Source organism: Artibeus jamaicensis, unplaced genomic scaffold, assembly GCF_021234435.1.
Source record: "Artibeus jamaicensis isolate MK-2021 breed Jamaican fruit bat unplaced genomic scaffold, CSHL_Jam_final contig_1417, whole genome shotgun sequence".
NCBI lineage: Eukaryota > Metazoa > Chordata > Mammalia > Chiroptera > Phyllostomidae > Artibeus > Artibeus jamaicensis.
The window spans coordinates 452,341-463,980 of NW_026521282.1; the positions used below are offsets into that span (position 1 = coordinate 452,341).

Here is an 11,640-nt window from a genome sequence, read left to right on the forward strand (position 1 = left end):
CAGTAGGGGAAGTCTTGCCTGGATCCAGGCCACCTGACAGAGGTCCCACAATCTCTTGGAGCCTGTACTCTGTGGTGGCTTCTCCTTGGGGAGAGGTCATAGATCCCAGGTTCCAGGAAGCAAGGACTCTGGCTAGGTATAGACACCTGGTAAGAAGGGGGTGGGAGGATGGCAGAAACAAAGGAGGGAAGCATTTTCTGGGCATGTATAGGACATGCACAGGTTTCAGCATTACCACCAGAAGCACCGCTTTTCTGCTCATAGTTTCAAGGCTAGCTCTGCCAATGAATAATTTGGCTTCCGAAGAGACTGGCCCCCAGACTGCCCTATTAAGCCTAGCCCCTCAGTCTTGATGGACACTTCCACTCAATCTAAGCAAGCCAATCTCCTTCCCTCCTCTCTTGCTCAGTCTTTGTGGGCCTCCTTCTGGGCAGTGGGGCTGAGCTGACTGTGGACTGGCGGCCAAGAAGGTGCCCTCCTGCAGAAAGCAGGGACTTTTCAAGCAGAGCCATGAGAGTTGCCCTGTTTGCAACCCACTAGACGCCCTGCTACTGTGCTTGTGGTGTAAACCTGTATTTTTAGGTAATTAAGTTCACAGGAATTCACATAGAAATGTCCAAGGCACCCAGGGAAGACTTGCACTTCTCTAGCATCAGCATCTTGCACCCCTAGTGCAACTGCACACCAGGAAATGGCATTGGTGCCATCCGAGACCTGCTCTGGGTTACATCTGCGTGTGTGCACGATTTTGCTGTGGGTGTAGATTCAAGTAACTAGCACTGCTGTCCATGTCCAGTCTGTTCCCTCACAAGGATCCCTAAGGTTGATCTTCCACAGCCACAGCCTCTCTCCTCCTCCTGCCAACCCAGGGCAGCCATTATTCTATTCTTATCCTGATGGTTTTGTCATTTGAAGATCATTGCATAAGTGGAACTGTGCAATATGTAGCCTAGGGTGAGCTCTTTGTTTTTTTTATCACTCACGTGATGCCCTTGAGGTCCATCCAAACTGTCGCATGTATCCACGTTCTTCCTCTGCATGGCTGGCGATGGTCCTTGTGGCGGGCCAACCAGTGCTCGCTCAAGCACTCACCCACTGGAAAGTGTGTTGCGTGTTCCCAGTTTTAGGCGACTACCAATAACGTGCATGAACACTGGCGCACAGGTTTCCTGCGATTACAGGTCTCCATTTCTTTGGCATAGGTTCCAGGAGAGCAGTGGCTGATCCTGTGGAGATGGATGTGTAGCTTAAAAACCAAACAAAACAGCTGAGGTACCTTCTGCAGTGGCCATACCATTTCACATCACCACCGTGCAAACTTTTAAAGTACGTAACAGAAAAAATTTAGAAAACCAACATTATTTTAAGCAAGATTGTTAACAATTGTTTCATTTTTAACTATATATTTCTTATTATTTTAAAAAGATTTTATTTATTTATCTTTAGAGGGGAAGGGAAGGAGAGAGGGAGAGAAATATCGATGTGTGGTTGCCTCTCATGCGTCCCCTGCTGGGACCTGGCCTGCAACCCAGGCATGTGCCCCAACTGGGAATCAAACCGCAATCCTTTAGTTCACAGGCCGGTACTCAATCCACTGAGCTACACCAGCCAGGGCTCTATTATATTTTTATATGCAATCACCAACATAGTTATTCAGTTTTTAAAAAACATACACCTTACATTTTTATTGTGATTTTCTTTTACTTAGTAATATATCTTTGAGATCTTTCTGTGTCCATACATAAATGTCTAGCTCATTTCTACTCTGGTTGCTTGGTATTTGATAGGATACATGTACCGTAATTTACATAGTGAATTTCCAACTGATGTACTGTCACATTTTCTTTCTTTTCTGTTTTGCCATCATAATAATGCTGCAATCACCAGCTGTGAACATGTGTCAGCTTCCCTCTAGGTCCACAGGGATGTCAAATTCATTTTCACCAGGGGCCATATCAGCCTCGTGGTTGCCTTCAAAGGGCTGAATGGAATTTTAGGACTGTATACATGTAACCACTCCTTCACTAGGTGCAAGGAGCTCGGTGCTGCCGCCGGGTAGAAACAAGGTGCCCGGCCAGATAAAACAAGGTGGAGGGCTGGATTCGGCCCATGGGCCTTGTGTTTGCCACCTGTGCTCTAGTATAATTTCCAATAAGTGGAATTGCCAGGCCAAAACCTATGGGCATTTAACCCTGATTAGTGTGGCTCAGTGGGTTGGGCATCATCCCGCAAACCGAAGGTCACTGGTTGGATTCCTGGTCAGGACACATGCCTAGGTTGTATGCCAGGTCCCTGGCTGGGGGTGTGCAAGAGGCAACCAACTGATGTTTATCTTGCACGTCAATGTTTTTCCCCCTCTCTTTCTCACTCCCTTGCCCTCTAGCTAAAATTTAAAAAATAAATAAACTTAAAATCCTATTGTGTCCTTGCATAGGTAGCATAGTGTCTGTTAACATGCTGCTACCAGAGGGTGATTAGAGCAGCAGTCCCCAGCCTTTTTGGGGGTCCCTGCTGCCCTAACCATGGACCAGGTTTTTCCAGGGCCGAGGGTGGGGGGTGGGGAAGTGGAGCTCAGGTCAGCTGCCCTTGGGGCCTGGTTCCTAACAGACCATGGACCCCACTCGCTGCCCAGGGGTCGCAGACCTCTGGGTTAGAGCATCGTCCCAATATGCCAACGTTGTTGATTCTATATCGGGTCAGGACACATATAAGAATCAACTAATGAACACATAAATAAGCGGAATAACAAATCAATGTTTCTCTCTCTTTACCCTGGGTGATGTTGCTCAGTGGATTGAGCGCGGGCCTGCGAACCAGGCAATCGCGGTTCGATTCCCAGTCAGGGCACATTCCTGGGTTGCAGGCCGGTTCCCTGCAGGCCAGTTCCCAGCAGGGGACGCACGAAAGGCAACTATACATTGATGTTTCTCTCCCTCTCTCCTTCCCTTTCCCTCTAAAGATAAATAAATAAAATATTTTAAAAAAAGAATTAAAAAAAAAACTTTGAAAAATTCATTAAATTAAAAAAACACTATTTGAGTGTCCCCTCAAAAGATCCTACTTGTTATACAATAGGGCTTAGTCTTTTGTTACATATGCTGCTAATATTTCCTGTCAGTCTGTTTTTTGTCTTAAAAGATTAGGTGTGCTTGTTTTGGCTCTTAAAAAATTATACATTTTTATATTATCAAATTTATTAAACTCTTTTAAAAAGATTTTATTTATTTATTTATTTTAGACAGAGAGGAAAGGAGGAGAAAAAGGGAGAGAAACATCAGTGTGTGGTTGCTTCTCATGCACCCCACACTGGGGACCTGGCCCGCAACCCAGGCATGTGCCCTGACTGGGAATCAAACCGGTCACCCTTTGGTTCATAGGCCATTTCTCAATCCACTGAGTCACACCAGCCAGGGCAAATTTATTAAACTCTCAATTGATGAGATCTGGGTTGTGTGTCTTAGACACAGAGGCCTCCTCCCACTTGTAATGAATGGGGAGACTCGAAGCAGAATTTCTGGGTCTGGATTGCTAACTGCTCATTGACCCAGGCTGCTGGGTGGGCCTGCTGGCCCATCACTGTGGCCTGCGGTGCTGATCACACGAGCCACGGCTGCCTGGGCCTGGATTACTAGCTGTGCCTCTCAGACACCCAGCCCCTGTGCTCCAGGGATGCCAGTTTCGTTTGGGAGAAAGAAGGAAATATGCAACGAGAAGTGTTCAGTTATATTGTTTAAATGCATAGGTGGCCTGATGGTAAGGGAGGGAAATCCCTGGAGACTCAGAGCAAAGGAAAACAGCAGGGGGAGCTGGGGCTGAGGCCCAGTGAGGTGCTGCCCAGCTGGGTGTCCAAGGCACTCAGGGTTCATGGACCTCTGCAGGCGAGCGAGCAGAACTGAGATCCCACCTGAAACCAGCGCTCTTGAAGGGACACCTACAGGGTGAAAAGGAAGCTCAGGGATAGGATAGAAAAAGAAGCAGGTCCAACCCACCCTGGGTCTGGGTGAGAGGGCCGAGAATCCCACCGCCCACAGCGTCAGTGAGCAGGGCTGCCTTTACCCGGTCGCAGGCGGAGGGTCTCTGGCGAACCCCTGGCTGAGGGAGGAACTGCGTCCCATCGTGGCAGTACTGTTGCGGTCCTGGTAGAGCAAAGCCACCCTCCCTGGAAGGGGACACCTCATCCCGGACGCCTAGGGGCCCTGCTGAACATGGGTCGGCAGTCTAAAATGGAAGACACTGCCCACCCTCCTGGAGACTCAGCAGGTCCGTCCAGGAAAGGACTGGCCCTGTCCGTGTTCCCAGAGCACAACTGCCAGAGGCCAGAGCGCAACTTTCGGTAATGGTCGTGATTGCCTGGGCTCCTCCATCCCATCTCCCCAGCCGCCTCTGGAGGCTGGGAGCAGTGTTCTCCCCATTTTCCAGATGAGGAAATGAGGAAAACAGGACAAGGAAGGATCAGCAGTTTTCTGGATCACTAGCTAGTAAGTGGCCACCTTCACTCAGAGACTCCTGGGCTGTGCGTGTGGAACATCAGTATGTTCCGAAGGTGCGAAGGTCACTACCCCCCAGGCCTTGGCTAGCACGTAACGAAGTGAGGAGGGTGAGAAAGAGAACCATCTTCTACCTGTGCTTAATAAGGGGGGACTTAGAAACCAAATTGATATTACTTTTGAATTGTCATGAGATCAGAAAACAGTTCTCATGAATATTTATAAATTGTTTGCATTACTGTGAGATAAAGCTACTCCAATTCCCAGAGTCATCAATGGCCTCTAACTCACAACAAAATAAAGATACAGAAGGAATCAAAAAGATAAAAATAGGACTTTTATTCAACACGGAGGCATAAGTAAATACAGTTTGCCTCAAACAACTACAGCAAAAATTATAGGTAGGCTACAAACAAATATCACCCAGATTCATCAGAAAATCCAGCTGTGTAGAGGTCTGAGAACCAAGGATTTGAAGAAGCCACAATCATCCAGATGGGTAGGAGAGGGAGAGATGTGGAAAGGCAGGGAGAGGTGGAGAGGCTTGGGGAGGCGTGAAGACGTGGAGTGGCGCAGAGTGGTGGTGGAATTGACAGTCCCACATTCAAATGTGTTGGATAAAAATCGGGAGGGATACCTTGGGAGCCAGCGATCCCAGCCCCAGACTGGACCACCCAGCCCAGGGTGCCAGTGCCAGAAAGATAAGTGCCCATAACCTCTGGCTATAAAAGCCAGTGGGGGTTGGGGCAGCAGAAGAAACTGCAGGATTCTTAAGAGACTCCTCTTAAAGGGCTCACAAAGGCCTCAGGACTTCTGCAGACCCACCCCTCTGGGATTCAGAGCACCAGGGCAACAGCTGGAAGGGCACAAGTGGCATACGGGGGGGGGAAGCGAAGTGACTGGCAACAGGGCAAGTACCAGAAGACAGCTTTGTTCTGGGCAAATCTCCAGAGGCCAGACACCAGCCTTGTCCCCTCTCCAAGCCCTCCCCCACACAGAGCCACAAAGCCATGAAACAGGTTTCCTCACCCTGGCAATTACCTAAGGCTCTGCCTCATACAACTTACAGGTGCCTTTTCTATCATAGGCCACACTAAGACAGGGAGTCAAAACAGCTCTACCTAATACACAGAAACAAACAGAGGGAGGCTGCCAAATGTGGAGATAAAGAAATATAGCCCCAGTGAAAGAACAGAACAAAGCTCCAGAAAAATAACTAAACAAAATGGACATAAGCAATCTATCAGATGCAGAGTTCAAAACACTGGCTATCATTATCTGGATGCTGAGAGAACTCATTAGGTACTGTAACAGCATAAAAAAGACCCAGGCAGAAATGAAGGTTGCATTAGGTGAAATAAAGAAAAATCCACAGGGAATCAACGGTGGAGGGGATGAAGCCAAGAATCAAATCAACTATTTGGAACATAAGGAAGAAAAAAGCATTCATTCAGAACAGCAAGAAAAAAAGAAACTAAAAAACAAGGGTAGAATAAGGAGCCTCTGGTACATCTCCAAACATATCAACATCTGAATCATATGTGCCAGAAGGAGGAGAGAAGAGCCAGAAATAAAAAAAACTTACTGAGAAAATAATGAAGAAGAACTTCCCTAATCTAGTGAAGGAAATAGACTTCTAGGAAGTCCAGGAAATTCAGAGAGTCCCAAAGAAGTTGGACCCAAGGAGAAACACACCAAAGCACATCATCATTACATTACCCAAGATTAAAGATAAGGAAAGAATCTTAAAAGCAGCAAGAGGAAAGGAGAGTTACCTACAAAGGAGTTCCCATAAGACTAGCAGCTGATCTCTCAAAAGAAACCTTACAGGCAAGAAGGGGCTGGAAAGAAGCATTCAAAGTCATGAAAGGCAAGAACCTACATCTAAGATGACTCTATGTGGCAAAGCTATCATTTAGAATGGAAGGGCAGATAAAGTGCTTCACAGATAAAGTCAAGTTCAAGGAGTTCATCAGCACCAAGCCCTTATCATATGAAATGTTAAAGGGACTTATCTAAGAAATAGAAGGAGGTCAAAACTATGTACAGTAAAATGACAACAAACTCACAAATACCATTAACTGAACCTAAAACAAAATCAAACTGAGCAAACAACTAGAACAGGTACAGAATCACAGAAATGGAGATCACAAGGAGGGTTATCAGAAGAGAGGTGGAGGAGGGTGAATGGGGGAAAAGGTACAGGAAATAAGGAGCATAAATGGTAGGTAGAAAATAGACAGGGGGAAGGTAAGAATAGTATGCGAAATGGAGAAGCCAAAGAACTTATATGTACAATCCACGGACATGAACTAAGGTTGGGGAATGCTGGTAAGAGTAGGGTGCAGGGTGAAGGGGAATAAAGGGGAGAAAAAATGGGACAACTGTAATAGCATAATCAATAAAATATATTTAAAAAAAAGCAAGGGCCTAAAACCTAGATTGCTCTAACCAGCAAAGCTCTCATTTTGAATGGAAGGGCAGATCAAGTGCTTCCCACAGAAGGTGAAGCTAAAGGAGTTCATCAACACCAAGCCCTTATTACATGAAGTGTTAAAGGGAACTATAGAAGAAAAAGATAAAAACTATGAACATTAAAATGGCAACAAATTCACAACTATCAACAACTGAATCTAAAAAAAAATAAAACACCTAAGCAAACAACTAGAAGAGGAACAGAATCATAGAATATGGAAATCTTTTGGAGGGTTATCAGTTGGGAGGGAGAATGGGTAGAATGGGGGAAAGGTGTAGGGATTAAGAGGTACAAATTGGTAGGTAAAAAATAGACAGGGGAAGGTTAAAAACAGTATAGGAAATAGAGAAGCCAAAGAACTTATAGGCATGATCCACGGACATGAACTAAATGGGGGGATTGCTGGGGGAAATGGGGGTACCAGGTGGAGGGAGCAAAGGGGGAAAACTTGGGACAACTGTAACACCATCATCAATAAAATATATTTCAAAAAAGATAAAAACAATTTTAAAAGCCCAGGCAGACTTGAAAAAAAACATTAGAAATTTAAAAAAAAAACCATAATCATTGAAACATAAATCTTAATGGATGGATTAAGTCACAAAGAACTGTCATCAAAGAATGAGTTACCTGAAGGTGCTGCTTTGGAAATTAGCTCCTGCTTTGTTCCCCTTCTTAGCTGATGATGTTGCTTTCTCTCCTGAAAAACTGCAGCGGCTCCTCCTCAAAGATCCAAGCTCTGGCACTTCAAACGCCCCTCATCCTGGCTTCTAGGCTTCCAATGACACCAGCCCCTTCCTCCTTTCCCTAGCTTAGGGGCAACAGCTTCTTACTGTATTGTCTGTTAGTTCAGTATCCCTTTTTGCTTTTCAGCCCTCTAACCTAAGTAATCAGCCCCTTGTTTTCAAGCTCTGGTTCCTTTCCTCTCTGCTTAAGTCACAGTGTTGGCAAGCACAGAACTTCAATGACAGCCCTAAAGATTCCCTTACTTCCTGCATCTGCAGGGCTCACAGTGCTGAAAATCACACACAACGTTTAATTGTGTGTGTTACAGAATCCCAATGTCATTTGAATCCCCAGCCTCTCCATGTTTCTCATGTGAAAGGGAGGGCAGTGGTTGGAGAAGCAGGGCCCTGAAACCCGGAACTGGAGTGTCTGGTTGGTCTCAGTTGAAGCTGACCATCAGGAAGCCCCCAGTCTATCTGAGCATCCCCTTCTGGTGAAAGTGGTCTGCTTTCCTGTGTCTGGGGACCGGTGTTCCATTGCTGGAGGACTGCGTCATTGTCTCACTTGAGCAGGTGCCTTGCAAGGCAATATCCGTTGTCCTTGAAATCCTCTGCAACCACCCCCTGCTGCCATTAGACCCAAAACTAGGGTCCAATCACAGCGTGCTCCAGGGGCACTGGCATACACTAATGGCAGGGACTTTTTTTCATCTCTGTCTCTACCCACCCTGGTGCGCTCCTGTGTTCCTACTGAGTGTTCTATACTGCTGTTTGTCTTCCTCACCAAATAGGGAATCACACGTGGGATCGTTTCAGGATTCCTGAGTTTCAGATCACCGATTTTCTGATCCCAAGCATGGCCCAGCAGGGCACAGTATCACAGTTGGGGCATAGAAGGTATTCTCTTACTTTCTTGTGGCAAGTAAGGCCATAACTGGGCCGGTGTGTCTGTGGGTAGGCATGCTTTGGCTGGAGAACTCAGTTGCCAGACCCCACTTGCTTTGGAGCTCTGGGTCTCTGCATCACTTTCCTTCCCTCGTAGGAGTCCAGAGGGCCTGGGATGCCACCACCCTTACCTGTACCTCCATCCACTACCACCCTCCCCTCGCTAAACTCTTATCCCTCCACACCACCACCCCACCACCCTACCCCCAACCCTATTCCACCGTAGTATCCCCTTTTCTATGGCCATACCGCTGCCCTCCACTGCCGATCAGCGTGCAGTTAGAAGTAGTGCCCTTGTCCGGCTCGTTCTGGGTAGCTGCCTAACCCTCTTCTCAGGAATGCCAGGCCGCGGGCAACCCACCCAGTTCCAGCCTCTTGCGGGCTGGTGGTTGCTACTCAGGCGTTGCCCAGCGTGTCGCTGGCGGCGCTGATTGGCTAAGTCCCAATGAGTGACGGAACAAAACGCAAATGACATGACGTGGTCTGAACCACGCCCACACGCTGATTGGCGTGCGGGGGTAGGCAAGCGCAGCCGGCTCTGGGCCAGCGGGGCGGGCCTGGCCGCTGGGCGCAGGCGGGCACAAGGCTGTGATGAATGGTGGGTAAAGGGAGCTCCAGTAGCGCACCGGCTGTTTGGAGGGGAGTGTGAATAGCTAAGGCTGCAGAGGAAGGGAGGGCTGTCCAGGGAGAGGAAAGACGGGCCCAAATAGCCGCTGAGCCTTGGAACAACCCCATTAAGGCCCAGAAGGGGTTGAGGCGGGCGGAGGGCCGAGCTAGAGGCTGGGGAGGAGAAACCAGCCAGGAAGGCAGGGCAGGTCTCAAAGGGGACATCTTGACAGCACTTCCAAAATCCTGTCCATAGCCCTATGAGATGGATACTATTGCTCTCATCAGCACCGTCACACCCTTTTACAGATGAAACAAACAGGCAAAATGGATTACCTAGTCACCACCCCACCCCCCCAAGTAGCTGTTGACCTGGACATGAAGGCCAAGTAGGGGGCAGGGCACCCTCCCTGCTTGCGGCTCCTCCATGGTGGGGTGCGGGGGACTAGAGCAGCAAGTAGGCATTCTGAAGACTCAGGAGCAAGGGTACCAGGGTCCATAGCTCTAGAACAATTAAGGAACATTCAGCACCTGCACCAGTTGACTGTGAGCCTGCCGCGACCCTCCCCTCTTTGGCTACTCTGCACTCAGGTACACCTGGGAGCACACTGTGATTGGACCCTAGTTTTGGGTCTAATGGCAGCAGGGGGTGGTTGCAGAGAATTTCAAGGACAATGGGTATCACCCTGCAAGGCACCTGCTCAAGTGAGACAATGACGCAGTCCTCCAGCAATGGAACACCGGTCCCCAGACACAGGAAAGCAGACCACTTTCACCAGAAGGGGATGCTCAGATAGACTGGGGGCTTCCTGATGGTCAGCTTCAACTGAGACCAACCAGACACTCCAGTTCCGGGTTTCAGGGCCCTGCTTCTCCAACCACTGCCCTCCCTTTCACATGAGAAACATGGAGAGGCTGGGGATTCAAATGATACTGGGATTCTGCAACACATGCAATTAAATGTTGTTTGATTATCAGCACTGTGAGCCCTGCAGACACAGGAAATAAGGGAATCTTATGAACAGGGGTGTCTAACTTATTTTCACCAGGGGCCACATCAGCCTCACAGGTTGCCTTCAAAGGGCCGAAAGTAATTTCAACTCCTTAACTGTTAAGGAGTACATTTACATGGTTCTAAAATTATTTTGGCCCTTTGAAGGCAACCACAAGGCTGATGTGGCCCCCGGTGAAAATGAGTTTGACACCCTTGCTTTAGAAAACACACTGCTTTACCCATGTCAAGCATTGTCTCAGTCACTGCTCTCAAAACTGTTTAAGTGCACACGCGCACACTCAAATGGTAAACAGAATCACCCTGTGACCTAGCAATTCCACTCCCAGGTTTATATACACCTGAGAAGTGAAAATATATTGGGCTGGCCAAAAAGTTCTAGTTTTTTCTGTATGATGGCCTTAATAGTGTTTAGTTGTCTTTAAGCAATTTTGTTATTGTGACAGCTGTCATATCAGTGTGCATTTAAAAAAGCTGACCCAAATTGAATTTTTGTGCAGCAGTTTTAATATTGAAGATGGAAGACATATTTTTGGCATATTATGCTTTATTACATCAAGGTAAAAACACAACCGAAATGCTAGATTTTGGCAGTGTATGGAGAAGGTGCTGTGACTGATTGAACATGTCAAAAGTGGTTTTCAGGTTCTTGGTACTACTGTTTTGGCCTAATAATTCTTTGCTGTGGAGCTCTCTTGCATTGGAAGATGTTTAACGGCACCCCTGGCCTCTATCCACTAGAAACCAATAGCAGGAGATAGCCAGGATACTAAAAATATCCAAATCAAGTTATTGGTAAAAATGAAAAATGTACCTTTTATTTTACAGAAAAAGCTAAATTGACTTTTTGGCCAACCCACTATATCCACAGACTTGAATATGAATGTTGTTTGCATTACTTACAATAGACAAAAAGAGAAAACAACTCAAATGTGCCTCAGGTGAACAGATAAAATGTGGTCTATACAGAGGGCTATTACATGGTCTTAAAAAGAAATTGAACCTTGGCTGGTGTCACTCAGTGGATTGAGCACCAGCCTGTGAATCAAAAGGTCACTGGTCTGCTTCCCAGTCAGGGCACCTGTCTAGGCTGGGGGCCAGGTCCCCAGTTGGGGGTGTACAAGAGGCAAACCAGTCAATGTATTTCTCACACATTGATGTTTGTCTCCTTCCCCCTCTAAAAATAAAAATCTTTAAAAAAATTTTTAAAGAGAAATTAAGTTCTGTCAGAGCTACAGTATGGATGAACTTCAGATGCATCATGGTCAGTGAAATAAGCCAGAAACAAAAAGGCCACATATATGTCCCGAATAGGCAAATCCAGAGACACAGAAAATACATGAGTGGTTGCCAGGGGCTAGGAAGGTGAGCAGAGAGGTAGTGCAGTGT

General features: G+C 47.0%; 1 protein-coding gene across 1 annotated transcript in view; it reads right to left on the reverse strand.

The window, feature by feature from the left end:
• Window positions 1-8,990, reverse strand: part of FLNA (filamin A) — a 52,939-nt gene extending 43,949 nt beyond the window's left edge. The window contains exons 1-3 of the mRNA XM_053667923.1: window positions 8,883-8,990; window positions 7,594-7,774; window positions 984-1,226 (exon numbers count right to left, since the gene is read on the reverse strand). The gene's annotated coding sequence lies outside the window, so the exon portion shown is untranslated. The remainder of the gene's footprint in view (window positions 1-983; window positions 1,227-7,593; window positions 7,775-8,882) is intronic.
• Between the last annotated feature and the right edge of the window lie 2,650 nt (window positions 8,991-11,640).